The sequence below is a fragment of the Alligator mississippiensis genome, chromosome 4 (assembly GCF_030867095.1).
Source record: "Alligator mississippiensis isolate rAllMis1 chromosome 4, rAllMis1, whole genome shotgun sequence".
Lineage (NCBI taxonomy): Eukaryota > Metazoa > Chordata > Crocodylia > Alligatoridae > Alligator > Alligator mississippiensis.
The window spans coordinates 143,682,256-143,699,367 of record NC_081827.1 but is presented as its reverse complement, the minus strand read 5'-3'; the positions used below and the strand labels follow the sequence as shown (position 1 = coordinate 143,699,367).

At 45.3% G+C, this 17,112-nt stretch overlaps 1 protein-coding gene across 4 annotated transcripts in view; it reads left to right on the top strand.

Annotated features, from left to right (window-relative positions):
* The window catches only part of TSPAN9 (tetraspanin 9), a 317,564-nt gene that overhangs the window by 38,115 nt on the left and 262,337 nt on the right, over positions 1-17,112 (top strand). The window lies entirely within an intron of this gene.

Below are 17,112 nucleotides of genomic sequence, written 5' to 3'. Positions count from 1 at the left end.
GAAGCAGAGAGCTGTGCCCAGCCCAGAGAACATGCTGGGATGCTGGGGGAGTCTGGTTTAACTTAAACCAGCAAGGGGGTTGGGATGGACATTGTATAAACTGGTTTGACCCAAATCAGTTAAGTCTGATACTACATTCAACCAGGTTTATCTCAAACTGGTTTCAGACATTTTCAAACTGGTTTATGTGCACTGAACATCTGTTCTGTTACAGATTTTAACCAGTTTCTGATCACTTAAATTGGTTTATGTGTAATGTCTGTCCCTAGCTAGAGCAAAGTCAGTTCAGGCTGTATGTCATGCTGCATATATTTTGTTCAATAACTTATAGTAATGTTTTAACAGTATGTTTCAATGTATACATTGAAACAGCCATATATATATGTTGTTTATAACATGTAGTATTAAACTTGTTTCTTGTGTTTTGTGGTTGTAGGTTCTGTGCTCTTCTGGAAGTTCAACATTACATTCAAAGTTCATTTTTGTTTAGTTTATAGAGAGATCTCATTTACAGCTGAGGTGGCAAGCATGCACCCCTACATGTTTTTCATGTAATCACAACTGGAATGTATGGTCTGCTTACCACAGCTAGATAGGTAGGACTGAAAGATGAGTATACTGCTCAATGTAATATTGATATGTCACAATTCAATATTAGTGGGAGTGGGAAATATCAGTAAACTACCAAAATTTCTTGGTAAGCTTCTGTGAAATGGTTGAAGAACTAACCTTTTCCAGCTGGTTTAAAAGAAGAGTGGTTTTGGTAGCAAAATAGTTGTCCAGGACCTATTCTAACTTTGAAATGTCTAAGTAGCACTTAAATGGCTTTTATAGGTTACTTAAAATGAACCTATTCCACCAACATAGTAGTCCCCCAAATTGTTAAGCTGTCTAGATCCCTTTGTTTTGGCCTGAAAAATCCCATAACTGCGTAGAGTCAACCTTCCTTGTGTACTTGGAAGCGATCTAGTATAGCCATCTAGACTCCTACCTCTACCTAAGTTCATGTGGGATCTGATTCTGTCTAGGGAATGCATAAACCCCCACAGAGTCCTCTAGTGGAGGATGCAGAGGGGAGGAGAAGGATACAGGACAGATTCCTGGATTTTGCCTGAAATAGTTCTTGAATTAAATATATGAGCAGCATTGTGAGCAGAAGCCAGAAACCAGAGCTCATTTCCTTCCTGGGAAGTGCCCCCTTTATACATTCTTCTTTTGGGCTCAGTGACATTACGTTCCTTTCCATCCAGTGAGCCGTCTTCAACAGAGTGAGGTGGAGTTACAACCTTGGTCTTCAAGTTTATCAAGGGAGGACAACAGAGAGTTGGAGATGCGCTATTTACCAGGGCACCCCTAGGAGTAACTAGGAATAATGAGTACAAACTAGTGGAGAGTAGATTCAGGTTAGACATTAGGAAGAAATTCTTCACAGTAAGGGTGGCCAGAATCTGGAATGGGCTTCCAAGAGAGGTGGTACTATCATCTAACTTGGAGGTCTTCAAGAGGAGGCTAGATAGGCACCTGACTGTCGTCGTGTGGCCTCAGTCCTTTTCCTCCCTGGGGCAGGGAGTCGGACACGATGATCCTTTGGGGTCCCTTCCGACTCTACAATCAATGAATCTATGAACTTCTTGGGCAAGTTCCCTAACAAACTAGACCGGGGTGTCAAATACTTGAGCCACTGGACTTGTTGAGGGGCTGGAAATTTCAGGAGTAAGGCTCACTGGGGCAGGGCTCACTACCAAAAACTGGGGAACAGAGCCCCACTGGGGACCCGTCTCAACAGTGAGGGGCATGCAATGGCTGCAGTAACCCCCACGTCTCTACCTTCACTTGCTCTGCTGCCCTGGTGTTATCTGGATCTGGCCTGTAAGGATCTCCTGTGGTCTAGATCTGGCCCTGGGGACAGGGTGAATTTGACATTCCTGAACTAGGCTATTGGGCAAAATGTAGGTGGGCCCTGATCTTCCCCTTCTTTGGTCAGTCAGGTGCACTGGTTGTTTAGGTGGGAGCTGAATCTGAGCTGGATCCCAGAAGGATGTCTCCCTTTTGAGTGAATCATACTGGGTTGGATCCTGACATGATAGAAGCATGATAAAACTGCCCACTGAGAGAATAGGAGAGCTGTGTGCCTCTTTGGGTGGAAAGGAATTGCCCTCTGGAATTGCAGAAGGCTGCCCATTGAGAGCTTGGGAGGCACAGTGACCTTCTACAAGTTTTGTTATAAGCCATAAGTATTTGCTTCTCTTGTGCAGAATCTGCTTATCTTCAGTTAAAACAGCAGATAGTGTCTTTTATTAATTGGTATGATTCACCATGTACGAAGTCTCCAGTGGGCAAAGAGACGCTGCCAAGAGCATGTATTTTTGTTATGTTTCCTGCCTTTATATTTTCATGTGAGTGTTTCCTTTGATAGCAACACAGAACAATGCATAGAACAAACTCTAAATTATTTTAACAATAGTTATTTGTTCAGGGACTGTGGTTTAGAGTTGGCTAGTACCAGCCATCTACAACCAGTGGATCTGGGGTCAGGTTTAGGGAATCCAGCCAAAGTAAAACAAACTCCTGTTGTTAGAGCATTTAACGCTACCCAGTTTGAAACATATCAAACAAGCGTGATAAGCATGAGATGAATGAGAGGAGAGTCCTAGGATGCAGAGCAAGAGAGAGAGGGAGGGAGGGAGGGAGAGGGAGAAGTGGACACTTTCTAAATGTTATGGATTAAAAAGTTATAACTAGCTATGTGACTGGCATTGGATAATTTGTCTCTGTCTTTCACATATAGACATCTAGGGATTTTAAATATTTTAAACCCATATACCGCTCAAAAATAGCACGGCATTTGCCTTTTATTGCACTTCTTTGTCTATGCTGTCATGACTGTATCATGTGACTTGTGTGTTTAGAATTATTAATCATATTCATGCTCATTGGGATTTCCTTACCTTTCTGTTCAGTTATCTTTCAAGAGTTGAAAGGGAGCTTCTGTTTTCCCTGTCTGGTAATGCTAGGAGGAGAAGGGGGCATTCAGTGAAACTGAAAGTTGGAAAATTCAGTAAAAGGAAGTGGTCCTTATGACACGGTATACAATTAGTCTTTTAACTCATTGCCACAAGTACAGGTTGAAGCCTAACATTTTTTGGCATTATTCAAAGAGAAGTTGGATATTTTTGTGGGCAGGAAGAATGCCTGATTTTAATACCTTTAGTATCCCTTCAAATTTTGTTTAGTTTCAAGTATCAGGGCATAAGCCCATCTCTTACTGTTATGGATTAAGGGAAGACATTTTGGAGGGTCAGGTTATCCTGTGTGTGCCTGCTGTGAGATCTGTGCTCCTTCCTCTTCTGATGCATCTGATGCTTGCTTCTCTTACGACAGGATGTTGGGCTTGATGACCCATGGTCTGATTTAGTACCGCAGTTCTTAACTTCCTGTGTAATATTTCAGTGCATAATTTAGTCATTTTGCCTTTTTCCAACTGTATTTATCCTTTTTTCTAGTAAATATTTAGCTTTGCCTGACAGAGCTGGGGTACTTACTGAGGGTATTGTGCTACAGCTAATAATGGTGTGAACAGAAGTTGCCTTGATTTTCATTTGACAGATTTCACAGATAATTTCACAAGGCTATTGAACAAAAGTAGCTGTGTAATGTGAGCTACTGTTTCTGTATGTGTAATTGAGAGTCATGGGAGTAACTTGAAGCCAAGTCTTATCTCAGACTTGCTGCATTCCAAGAAGCAATTTGGATTGGCCCTGCTGTGTGATTGCTGCTCCTCGGTGTTTTGTGTCAGCAAATCTGTTCATAGTTGACATAAAGTCTTAATCTAGATTAATGGAAATAAATATGGGTCCCAGCAGTAACCACTGTGGTAGGCCACTTGTTCTGGTTCCACATTTAGCAACCTTATGACTAATGATTATTCTTACGGTGTAGGTACAATGCAGATAGTGGCATTTCAAATGTAATACACGGGCTGAGGGGCCATGTGCATCAGGGAATCTTTCCAGCAGCTTGTTTCCATACTGGTATAAGCTTGTTTCTATACCAGCCTAAGTACTTTTGTGCTAGTATAACTGCATCCATACTGAGGCAGATGCAGGGGGATGGGGAGAAAGACACTGGTTTAACCAGTTTTCCAAACGATATGGTTAAAGAGATACAAAAACTGGGCTGAACCACCCTAAAGCATATCCCACAGACCTTAACGCTGTTTCATATTCATCATGTTAGCAGTGCTTGAAGTCCTAATACAGAGAGATAGTGACTGCAACTGTCATTTTGACTACTGCTGTTTTACTTTGTTTAGAGAAGATCAAACTTTTGCTTCTTCAAAGAGGATCAGGATGCAGAAAACCATTTTACCAGCGATCACACAGTCATAGTTGCTAGCATGTTGGCTACAGTGCAACATTTCTGAAAAACTTGCCCTGCGTACAAAGGATGAGAATGTTATAGCATCTCCTGCTAGCCGATGCCCCAGTGACTGTGTAACAGGGGTGTCCAACCTTTTTGAATGTGGGGCTGGATCACAAACTTTTTATTACCCAGTGGGCCAGTGAGCCATATTCAAAGACCTCACAGGAAGTGGTATCACATCAGGAAGTGATGTCACATGACCTGTGACAACAATGAAGTTGCAGGAAGTGACAATGAAATGGGTCTGGAAATGTGGTTTAAAATCCAAAATAAAAACAATATAAAAGCAACAATGAAATAATACCAAACACTTGACTAAAATAAACACTGTCGCATAATGAAAGAAGCATAATGCAAGTCGACAGATCAAACGTGAAAAAAATATCAGCCAGAGTGGAAACTAATCACAGGTGGAGGGATGTGTCTGGGTGGGAGACACCTGCGTAGCGCTTTGCAGCCTCTGCCACTCACTGCCTTGCAAGGGGCAGGTGGGAGGGGAGGGAGGAGGGAACCGGGGCTCCTCAGTGCATCCGAGAGGCTGCAAGAGAGACTTGCGGCTCAGCTGGGCACGGAGCGGAGCGGGGCAGGGAGAACTGCTGCCACGCTCGGGAGCCCCAGTCCGGGCTCCTCCTTGTCCTCCCGGCCACAGCCTCCCTGGGATGTGCGGGAAAGGCTCCCTCCACTCCGCCACTGCCCACCTCGCTGCCCCGGTGGCCACATGTGCCTGCACAGCCTCCTGTCCCCAGCAGCACATGAGAAGCAGGCGTGGGCTGGCACTGCCAGCGGCCGCTGCTTGGCCTCCCACGCGGGGCCACTCTGGCAGGGCAGGGCACGGGCTCGTGTCAGGGCGGGGAGGCAGGGGCAGGAGCACAGGCGCTCCCGGGCGCTCATCGTCCCTGCCAGCGACTGGCATGTCCTGGGCCCGCGAGCGGAGCCACTCCTCTGCCACCTGGCGGCAAAGTTCTTACATTAGGGCTCTGTCCTGCGCCTGCCCCGAGCCCGCAGCACTGGCTGCGGCCGCCCAGGCGGGCACCGGCTCCTCAGGGTGGGCAGGTGGGGCCGCTCAGCAGCCGCAGCCAGCACTGCCCCCGGCCAGGGAGGGGTCCATCCCTGCGAGGGACGTGGTTGGGCCGCGCCATGCTGATGTGGTGTGTGTGGGAACCTTGTCCCTTCCCCAGCCCTTCAGCAGCCATTAGGAAGCTGCTGAGGGGTTAGGGGAGGGACAAGGGGTTTCCCGTCGCAGCACTGCGGGCCACAGAAAATGCCTTGGCTGGCCGCATAGCAGCCTGCGGGCCGTATGTTGGGCAAGCCTGCTGTAAAACAGCTTGGTACCCGAACAAAGTTGAAAGAAGTCTCCTTTAGCGCAAAGAGACTGAAGTTCCCAGGTTAAATCTGTACTGAAGCCTAGCAGAGATGACTGTCTACAGAAGCAGTTCCCAGTCTTTTTAGACCTGAGGCAGCCCTCCATAACTTTTGAGAATTGAGTGGCACCCAATTTCAAAAACTGATTTTTATATTACAGTGCTTACCTCCTTGCAGAGGGGCCAGACAGTGGAGGTTGGTGGGTGGGGGGAATCAGCCAGGCAGGGACAGATCTCAGCCTACCTGTACCTGCTTATTTGTTCACAGCTTGCAGGACCCTTCCAAGGATCTGGTGGCACCCCAGGGTGGCATGGCACTCTGGTTGAGAGTCACTGGTCTGTAGTTCATTGTATGAACTGTTGTTCACACAGCCCCACCAGTGTAAGCCAGTCCTCTGATAGGGGGGAAATAATTTTTAAGGGTCAGATGACCATTTTCACTCAGTCTTTCTCCCAGGATTAGTGTAACATAGGTTTTAGTGATGTAAATTCAACCAGCTCCTTTGTATGGATAACCAAGTGGCTGGTGTGTGACAGTAATTCTGCAAAAAGTTAAGTACAGACTTCACTATGACCAGACACTATGAGTGCTTTAGTTTACTTTGTTGGGGCAATATGCCATTGTGAAGCTCAGTACGGTGTAAGTCTTTGAATAAGTATCTGAGTCTGAAAAGACAACCTCCTCTGAATTTTAATTAGTGATCTGAAGGTGACAGTTTACTTGTCCTGTCACAGAGGTGTTCTAGTCTGTTTTTTCCTATCTTTTTCCTGTAGGTAGCATGTTTTACTTACCAGCAATTGCATTTTTTTTGCCTACCACTTTCTTGCATTCATTGAGTAGCCATCCCTTTCAGCCTTTGCTTATTTTTTCTTTTGCTGTTAGTGTGCAGTTTTATCTCCAATTTGCTGGTGAGAGATTTTGTGGCCTTCAGAGAAGTTTTCTTCAGAGCTTTCCCAATTCTGTGTGCTAGCAAAAGGGAAAATCTAACTCTGGTTACCATTCAGATATAGGAGAAGGAGGAGAGATTTAAAATTTCTGTTTACATATAAATATGTTGGATTAGTAAAAGCATACATTAAAAATGTCAAGATCATTTTGATTCTCGTAATGCTTCTCACTCTTTTCTCAACTTTAATCAGTTTGCATAGCCAGTTCCTTCCTTTGTTCTTTCTCATAAGTGTCACTTAAAATCACAGAATCATAGAAAATTAGGGCTGGAAGGGAGCTCAGGAGGTCATCCAGTCAAATCTCCTGCTCAAAGCAGGACCATTCCCAACTAGATTTTCCCAGCCAGGTCTTTGTCGAGCCGGGCCTTAAAAACCTTCAAGGATGGAGATTCTACCACCTCTCTAGGTAACCCATTCTAGCGCTTCACCACCCTCCAAATAAGAATGTTTTTCCTACTATCCAACCTAAACCTCCCTTGCTGCAACTTATGTTGCTCCTTGTTCTATCATCTGCCACCTGCTCCATCCACTTTGGAACCACCCTTCAGGTAGCTGAGAGCTGCTATTAAATCCCCTCTCAGTCTTCTCTTCTGCAGACTAAATAAGCCCAGTTCCTTCAGCCTCTCCTTAGAAGTCATGTGTCCCAGCCCCCTAACCATTTTCATCGCCCTCTGCTGGACTCTCTCCAGCTTGTCCACATCCTTTCTATAGTGCGGGGGCCCAAAACTGGACACAGGACTCCGGATGTGGCCTCACCAGTGCAGAATAGGGGGGAATAATTACTTCCCTTGATCTGCTGGCAATGCTTCAACTAATGCAGCCCAGTATCCTGTTAGCCTTCTTGGCAACAAGGGCAGCAATGGCTGCTGACTCATGTCCATCATATTGTCCACTGTAACCCCTGGGCCTGTTTCTGAACACCTGTTGCTTAGTCACTCAGCCCCCAGCCTGTGCTGGTACATGGGATTCTTCTGTCCTAAGTGCAGGACTTTCTGCTTGTCCTTGTTGAACCTTGTACTTCCTAGTTCCCATGTATTAGGATAGTGCTGTGATGTTTGGGTTACAAACACTGTTGGACATTTGTTTTTGATTATTAGAAAAGGTTATGGAAATAATAAGACCTGAACATTTGTGTAGATCTTAGGTTTCCATAGACATGTAGGTTTGAAAGGGGCCCATCAATCTTTTCCAGCATGCTCTTTGTCTTCAGTCTTCAGGGTATGTAACTATTGTATCACCTGGCAAATATTTTAAGTCTTTGTTTTCAGAAAAGCCTATATGAAACATTCACCACTAGATGGTGCTTGAAACACTTCAGTGTCCAGTGAAGTCAGTTTTGGAGAAGCGCTGATTTTTAATGACAGTAGTGCTCATCCATTAATTGCTGATGTTACAATGTTTCTTTCCAGTAATTATTTTTTCTTACTGTGCCTATTTCACATAATATTTTTTTAAATCAAAATTTAGCTTGTAAAGTGCCTTGGTTCCTCACATTTTATATCTTTATATCACATTCTTGAACAATTAAATTGGTCCGAAGACAAGGAAGGAGATTAGATTTACATTTTTAGTGGTTATTAAGGTGTATTGTCTTTGCTTCATATGATCTTACATTTTTTTAGTTAGGCTCTGTTTCAGCAGTCAAACCAGTAAATACATGGAAGATGGAGATACCATATGGAAACCCTGGCTTAGAGGATGAGCTTGTTGCCTGGATAATATGGCATGCTGAATATGGAATATTTTGAAGATGTTCATTTTTCTGAAAATCAGCATTCATTTTATGTGATTCTTGATTCATTTTGAACTGCTATCTTTGAATTTAAAATGGAAAATAAAGTTCCACAGCATTTTAGTCCAACTTTTGCTCTGTTACAATTTTTAGTTTGAAGGAGGCTTTTTTAACTCAGACCTTCAAAATGGGATCATCTGCAGTTCTAGCTGTGGTGTTCAACTTCTCAGCAACAAATTTGAGGATGTAATGTGATAGAAAAGTAGAAACAAGGAAAGTACAAAATAATGTAAATTGTTTTCATTAGTTAAATTAAAAAACTGCAAAAAATGGCCTACAGGGCATTTTTATAGCTTTAAAACTAAAACTTGGATTAGTACATATTTTTTGTATAGATATGGGTTAGTGGTGGGGTATGTAGGGCAGTACCTGGGGAAGTATGGTGATGATGTAGGGCAGTAGTTGTCAACTTTCTTAGACTTGTGGCACCCCTCCATAACTTCTGTGAATCAAGTGGAATCCTGGTTAAGAATCATTGATCTGGAGACATGTACCTTTGATGATTTTCAAGGGTGTCACTGTTGGTAGTCATCCCCTGTCTTGACCATAAATAGGAAACTCAGAGCATGCCAATTGTGTTGGTCGCTCGTGTAGCTTTTATTTTTCTAGGGGATTATGAAATGGTAAACTGAACAGTCTAGGGTTTTGTGGAATGGTAAACACCAAGTGTCTTTGACTGAATTGCCATTCCTAAATTTACATCTGAGGAAGGTAAGCGCTACTAGCCAACAAGAAAATTTGTAAGCCTTTAAAAAGGGGAGTTACTTAACCACCTCCATTTAAGGGATCAATTTGATCTTTATCTGCTGCTACTGCTTTTGCTGACAGCTTCACATGGTAAAGAGAATCTGAAAGGACACTTCTCCTCTCAGGAACACACACAACTTTAGCAGTTTTATCATGAGCCTCATGGTGTGATGGTGTTTTTTTTTCTTTTAATGCCTCAGCACCTGGCATCATGTGATTTTTTTTTTGAGAGACTCTCAGCTGTATTTTTTTAATGTAAGTTTGTAACTTTATGGGTGCAGAGAAAGGCTTATGAACATGAGCCCTAACAGGTGCATCCACACATGCAGGAACATACGCTTGCAGCAGCTCAAATAGGAACGGCACAAATTTGAGCTGGGGCTTTTTGCCTCAGTGCACGTGCCCAAATATGCACTTTGCTCTGCGGCAAATTGTGCCACTTGGGGCAAAATAACCCTGCCCAACTCCTCCCAGATCTGCAACTAGGGGAGTTAGAGCTCCACAGGTGCTGGCCCCAGTAGTATAAAAACCTTCAGCATGTATGGTGCCTGGGTCACACAGTGCTGTGTTGCCTCCGGCTGTGACTGCAGCAGAGCCACAGCCACATTGCGTGCTGCCGCCGGCACAGCAGGGGCCAGGTGGCGGGGTAGGCATGTGGCAGCCCCTGCTTGAGCCCCTCCACAAGCCCATGCACAGATGGAACATACCCACCACCACTCCCCACACCTCCAATATCCCCCTCCACTCCTGACATCCCCCTCCACTCCCGACATCCCCTAACATCCCCCGACATCCCCTTGCCAATCCCCATAGCCCCTGACATCCCCCTCCACTCCAGACACCCCCCAACATCTCCCTGCCACTCCTCACACGCACCCATACCCGTAAACCCCCAGACCCCTATTTCCCTAACTTGCCCAGGGCAACAAGAACACCATAGAGACGCTCTGGCCACAAACCAGAGCGTCTCTTTTGAAGGACTGACTCCCGGGTTGCCTCAGGGAACAGTCAGGGACCGTGCCCTGCCCTGCTTTTTTTGCCTGGGTTTTATTTTGGTACCTGGATGTCCAGGTACCAGATTTTGACCCCATGCTGCAAGGATGCAGCATGAGGAATGGTTTTTTTGTTCCCAGCATGTGTCTTGCAGCATCGCAAACTCCTTTGAGATGCGCGCTTCATGTGTTCAGCACTGTCAGATAAAAAGAATTGATCTTTATAATTTCTAAAAATCTTTGACTTAAAATCATCCTGTAATATTTTGTGCCCTGACTCATGATAATGGAGTGCTTGGGGCTGGCTAAACTCTCTGGGCTGCAGTTCTCCAGGTTTATAAATAGCACTGCTTAGGTTGGAGTTGGCTTCTTGTGAAGTAGTTTTGTGCTCTCCGCCCCCAGTTCCCATGTCCCATGAGGGACTCTTGGAAACACTACATTTTGTCTTTTTTTTTATGCCTGTGAGGCCTGCACAAGCTTCTGTCCCTGAGCCAGATCCCCTTTATGCTGTGGGAGAATATTTGACAGCAGATCCAGCAGGATACACAGCAAGGTTATTATTAAACAATTAGTTCCCAGAAGACGATTGAGGGAATTCCAGAAAGCAGTATTGTAAGCCCAGTGGAGTGCAGGCTTTAGTCCAGACATAAAATACCATGCATCTTAGAGGTTGTGACAAGAATTGCAATCAGTAGGGAAATGAATTTCCTGTCATAAAATGGGAGGATACCTCTGTGAGATTGAGCGTAAAACAGAAATTAAGCTATTCCCAAAGGAAGTGCGGAAGCTGACAAATGGATCCGCATGAGAGAGGGCCACGTGTCTTTCTTTTTTGAATCCCCTTCCCCCCAGGATCTGAAAGGCTGACTGTACTAGCAACCTCTGTCTCTGAGATGCCACCTGAAAAGGGTTTCTGCAGAGCTTGGATGACCCACTTCATCATGTGGCTTGGGTTCAGTCAGACACTGAAGAAGAGTCCATATGACTTGCATCATATTCCATGCTGTAAGGTGTCATTCATCTTGCAGCTCCTTCATGCTGCCCACCTCCCAGCTGAGATCTCAGTGTTCAGTGGGGCAGAAGCTGCATCATCTGGTTGCAAAGGGGCCACTTGTGACCATCTGGTTCCAATCAGTCAGGCTGCCTCTTCCTCTTTTTGCTCTCCTTTCTGGCAGTAAGCCAATGTGGAGCCCCAGGAGAAGAGGAGGAGATGGTGATGTGGAGAAAAGGAGGCAGCTGCCAGTGGAAAATGGAAGGGGGGGAGGGACTAGGGAGTTGATGGGGAGAGGCAGAAAGGGTTACCACACACCCTCAAAAATGCTTTTGACTCCAACCCTCACCCCCTCCTCTAATTCCAGTACAATTGTACTGGTCTCTCCCACAAACTCAAAAGACCTCTGTCTCTCCCTAGTTCTTACAGATCCCCAAGCTGTAGGCTCATCCAAACATGTCTGTTAGCCCTTGGCCTCCCTCCAATACCCCTCTCCCCCTTGATTTTTCAGAGATTATACTCCCATCTTTCTCACACCAGCTCCCTTTGCTCGGGTGAGACCCCAATGGAGGAACGGGTGATTAGTTCTTGCCATTGAGCTATGTTGCATGTGGAGCTGCCTGACACTTGACAAGTGGGTCCATTTCCTGTCCCGTGGGACCTCATAATTGAAGCACCGGCTGTGATTTTTTTCAGATGCTCTGATGGCCAGAACTCCCCTTGGGTTCCTGGTAGATGCAGGTGTTCAGCACCTCTGGAAAATCAGGCCAGCTGGAAACAGCTGCCTCCGAATGCTGGCTGTAAGCTAGAGAGAACTTTGCAGTCCTGTCCTTCCCCCATCCCCCACCCCCCTCCTTCCTACAAGCAGTTTTGAGCACAGTCCTCCCTTTCCATTGCTGCCGATTCATAGGTGCATCCTGGAAAAGCCTGAATGTGAAGTACAACTGTCATTTGACTTGAATGCAAAAGGTGGGACATCACCTTAGTTCTAACTTTATCCTAATTAGAACTGGATTTTAAATGAGTGATTCTGAGAAACAAAGGCCCCTTTTCTGACTTCAAATCATAGGTTACCACAGATTTATAATTAAAATAATGCTTTTGTGATTTCTTCTTCTTTAGTATAACAGCCAGCTCTGCAAATTCAGGAATCAGTTCCAGACAGGGCTTTTCTTCTTGCTAGTAACACAAGCTCTGCAGGCCAAATTTTCTTCCAGTGACACCTGTGCACAGTTTCCAGGTTATGCCCTGGCTTTCCCCTGTGCAGTTGCCTTGTCATTAGTGGATTTGCAGATTTGATTTATTGGAACTCAGTCATCAAATCTGCTGATTATGCTTCAGCATCTCTCTGAGCTGCATCGGCTTTGCAAGAGTGAACAGAAATAAAAAAAAAATAAGGACTAACTTGTGTCACTAAAGTGAGAAGATAAAACTCAAGACTATACAGTGGGAAGCTTGCCTGGAGGGAAGAAGCTGTTATTCTTATGCCACATTTTAGAGAAAAACTGCACTTGAACTTGTTTGGCCTTATCAGGTCTTATATCACACTGGCCTTGTATATTGCCCCCCTAAAGATGATTTCTATTAGCTTTTTTAAAGAAAAAAAAAAAGCGCTCTAAGAAAATAGAGCTGCTGCAGTTCAGTGTTTTCACCTCGCTCATCTTTCATATTGTAACTAAAAAAATGTGAGCAATGACATATCATGTCTGTTCTAGTGGCTCACTTCATTTTTCATTTGGTTATGCAGCATTTTGACTCAAGCCTGTGTTGTGCTCTCAGGAGAAGAGCTCAGACAGAAGTATACAGACTTTGGTACTCCAGGGCAGTTTCCTTTGCTGCTGGGCTGTGTGGGGGTTAAAAGGAAACAATCCCGCTAGAAAACAGATCTTTTGAAGTTTGACACAGAATATTGATCAGAAATCTCGTTGCTATTCACTTCAAGAAGCACGCTTTTGTTTTGATCTTATCTGAACTCTGTTCAAACCAAACATCTACCTCATGCAGCAGAAAGGAAGCTGTACCAATCAGGAGGGATCAAATAGGTCTCTCTGATGTACAGTATAGTGCCTACTGAATTTGAGGGCTTTGTCTGTGGGAAGGGAAACAGGCTTCCTTTTGTCTGTTGTATATGGTGGGGCACACGTGGTAGATCATTAGCCTTCCCTTGCCTTCTTGTGGGATCATTGCTTTACTTAATTTGAAGGAAGCGACCATGCTCCACAGGAATCTGTTTGGCTGCAGGAAGGAAAGTTGAGCAATGGCGGTTCCAACACAGCAGTGATTCTCAACCAGGGTCATACGTGGTATTAGCACTGCTAGGTGTGCAAATGCCTACATGTGATTCCCAAGGTAAACCCATAGATTTCAAATAGGAACCTATAGTATCCTAAACATTCTGACCTGTTGTGATCTCTCCAAGTTCTTTGCAACAAAAGAATTGGTCTATTATTTTTCCATAGTAAGAAGTGAGCACAAGTTGAGCACTGCCATTTTCTCCAGGGGGGTGCCTTGAATCTAATGAGGGACGCCTTGAGTGTAAAAAAGGTTGAACACCTCTGCTGTACAGTGTCATGAACTTGTGCGTAGAGAGGGTAGGAGTAGAATTTCTAGCCTTCCACACATAATCCTGCTATCCCTGGATGATCCAGGAGTCAACAGGTGGTCTCCCAAAGGAAAATCTTAGCAGCAGCAGCTTGCTAGTGCTTGCCACCTCCTGTGTATCTTGCTATATAACAGGGGTTATAGGCTATTACCAGTAACAGCCCCGCTGCATTGGTTTGGCTGGTGATCAGAATGTTTTAAATTCCAGGGTAAGTTAGTTAAGTCCATAAGGAACTAGCATAATAGTTTCTTCCTCCCAAAGTGTGTCAAACTCCTGAGAACAAACATGGAAGCTTTAAAAATAACAAAAGCCTCCTCTGTCTTTCTTTGTTCCTTTTAGCCCTTGGGGGGGAAAGCATCTGGTATCGCCTTTAGCTTTCTTTTACGGACAATAAATCCTGCTACATTGCTGTGAGGTGTAATATTATATTTCATTTTTATTGTGGTTTTTTTGGGGAGGGGGCTGGGGTGCACAATGGGTTTATTTGTTGCCCAATAACGTCATTCTCTAAAAATGAACAGAAAAATCAGCAAGTGTTTTATATTTGATCAGGTTGAGTTGTGATCAGTTACAATTCTGCTGGCCAGGCTGGTAGTATTATTTTTTACACTGGGTCATACACACGCAACGGCTGTAACCTCCAGTAAGAAAATCAACAAGTTTAAGTGTATTTGCTGCAAGATTTCTTCTCTCAAGTAATCTCATGTTGCCCCACAAACAATCCAGTTATGGTTGGTTCAGTATGTTTCCCATTGCTAGCAATCTAGAAAATTACTAGTTAAGGCAACCGTAATATTTTAAACAGTCACCTATTACGTTTCTTCACAAGTACATCAGCATTTCTGCCTTACGTGTTGCCATCACACATTCCTTTCTAAAATAAACCTGCACCTACTAACAATGCGCACATCCAGCGACTGAAAATCTGACATTGAGGTACTTTGATTCTTTGGAAATATAATTGACCTTGAGAGAGCAACCACAGAGAGATGTCAGAGAGAGAGAGAGAAGGAGACAGGAGTAGCAGAAAATGTTTTGAATAGGAAGTAAATAATTAGCTTTATAAATAGATAAATAGGCTATGTACATACATTCAAAAAGCCTGAGGCAGAACCAGTCTAAGTTACATGGCTTTCTGCAGGCAGCATAGCTTAGATTGGTAGCAAACAGAATATACATTCACACTTTGGTGCGGGTGCAAATCTCAGACTGGGGTCTGCAAATTTTAAGCCAGTCTATCTGTGCAGAACTTCTGTTCTCTTACAGGTACAGACTGGTTCCCAATTACTTATACTGATAAAAGTGTAATGTCTATACCTAGCCGTAACATGCATTTTCTTTGTAGATAGCGGGCACATCTACACGTTGCCATGCTTTACTACTTCCTTTTGGAAGTACCGAAGCACGGCACAGTAACTGCCTATACTGCGCTGTGCATGTGATGCATGGTTAGTTTTCACCACTACACTGCCATAACAGCGTGTTAAAAGGGGAGAGTGCACTGCTACGGAGACATAGCTGCTGATGGCGTGTAGACTCGTGTGTTCACTACATTGTAGCACACCATATGGCAACACAGGGCAACTTGTAGATGTGCCCAGTAACTTGCATTCTAAATTCTATATATGGAAGACTGAAGAAGATGAAAAGATTTCAGGGTTGGGGGGATGGTATTTTGATAATGTGACAGTAATTTAGGTTTTGAAAAGAAATAATCTGAAGTTAGATATGATCTTGATTTTTTGGGCTATAAGCATATGCATGAATTGTACTTTCTATTGAAAGGGGATCATTTTTGCTGGTGTCGTTATATCCCATCGTGATTGGGAGGACTGCTAATGTGTGACTGATTTGGGTGCTTACATGACTTTTAGTTAGCAATTTTACAGATTTCTGGTGATTGTGTTGATGGGAAACGAATGTGGACAACCATAAACTAGAGCCTTTAAAGCAAGATTGGATGTCTTTCCAGAGATATGCTCCATGCTGGAATTTCTTCATGAAATTCTATGCTCTGGGTTATGCAGGAGGTCAGACTAATAGATTTTAATGGTCCTTTCTGACCCCTGAAATCTACTGCATTAACTGTATATTAACAAGAGATTTTTTTTTTTTGCATGCATGAGAATTTTCCTGTTTCTTAATTGGCGGTGTGGCAGAGCACAGGGTGTGTCTGCCACTTTAAGGGCCTGGAGCTGGCAGCCTCCAGGTGCCTGATGAGGGCAGACATTTTGGAGACAGTGGCTGCCTATTTAATCAGGGCAGTTTGGCTGCAGGAGCCCAGGCAGCAACATCTCCTGGCCGAAGGGCTGCTGAGAATGACCCGGAGGTAAGGGGGAGCTGCAAGGGGATGGTAAGGAGGCTCCTGGTCCTGGGCATGACCTGAAACTGCACCCTGCCGGGAGTGGGTGGCCTGGTGGGGCTCTCAGTGGTGCAGGAGCCCCCAGGAAATGCCAGGCCAGTTATCACCCCGGTGAAAGGCAGGTCGGGGCGCCTTAACCCCTAGCTCCCACCACTGGGTGGGTAACCCTATGTTTGTGGAGGGGCCCAAAGGGCGGACCCTGAGAGAGAGAGAGAGTGACGAGGGCGTGGTGCTGTGGTTGCCCCGGGAGAAAGGGGGTAGCAGCGCGTTGAGCCCGGAGATAGAGCGAGGGGCTAGAGACCCAGCCCGAACGAGAGAGTACCCTCGCCTGGCCCAAGCTGGGGCCGGGACCAGGAGGGTCAAAAGGGCCAGGGGCCCACCGCGAGGGATGCCCAAGAGCCGGGGGCCTGGGGTTCCAACTGGCCTGGAGGTGGGCCAGGGCAAGTGGCCGAAGGTCCCGGGGGGACCACACCCGAGAGGGGAAAGTAGCTTCAGGGAGGCTAGGTAGCCTGGATGACGGCGGAGAGGCCGCCTGATAGGAGGGGATCATAGAGGGGTCCTGTATGGATGATTCTGGGGCCCAGTGTGGGACCGGTGACTATGTGAACACCATGATGCCATCTGCGAGGCTTGGGCTGTGGTATTGGGGAGGTCAGAGCCGCAGAGCGCCCCCTGGCATCGGGGCATTACAATGGGCAGCCTCCTGCTTAATTGACATCGATATATGAATCAATTATCATCAAAGGCGTGGCGGGCGAGATAGGCGGGTGGTTGCCCAGAGACAGGTGGGTGGGCTACGGAGATTCGGCCCCGAGGAGGCCTCCTGTCATGGTGACAGGTGGGCGGGCTGCGCAGATCTCGGCCCCGATGAGGCCCCCTGTCACAGGCGGTATGA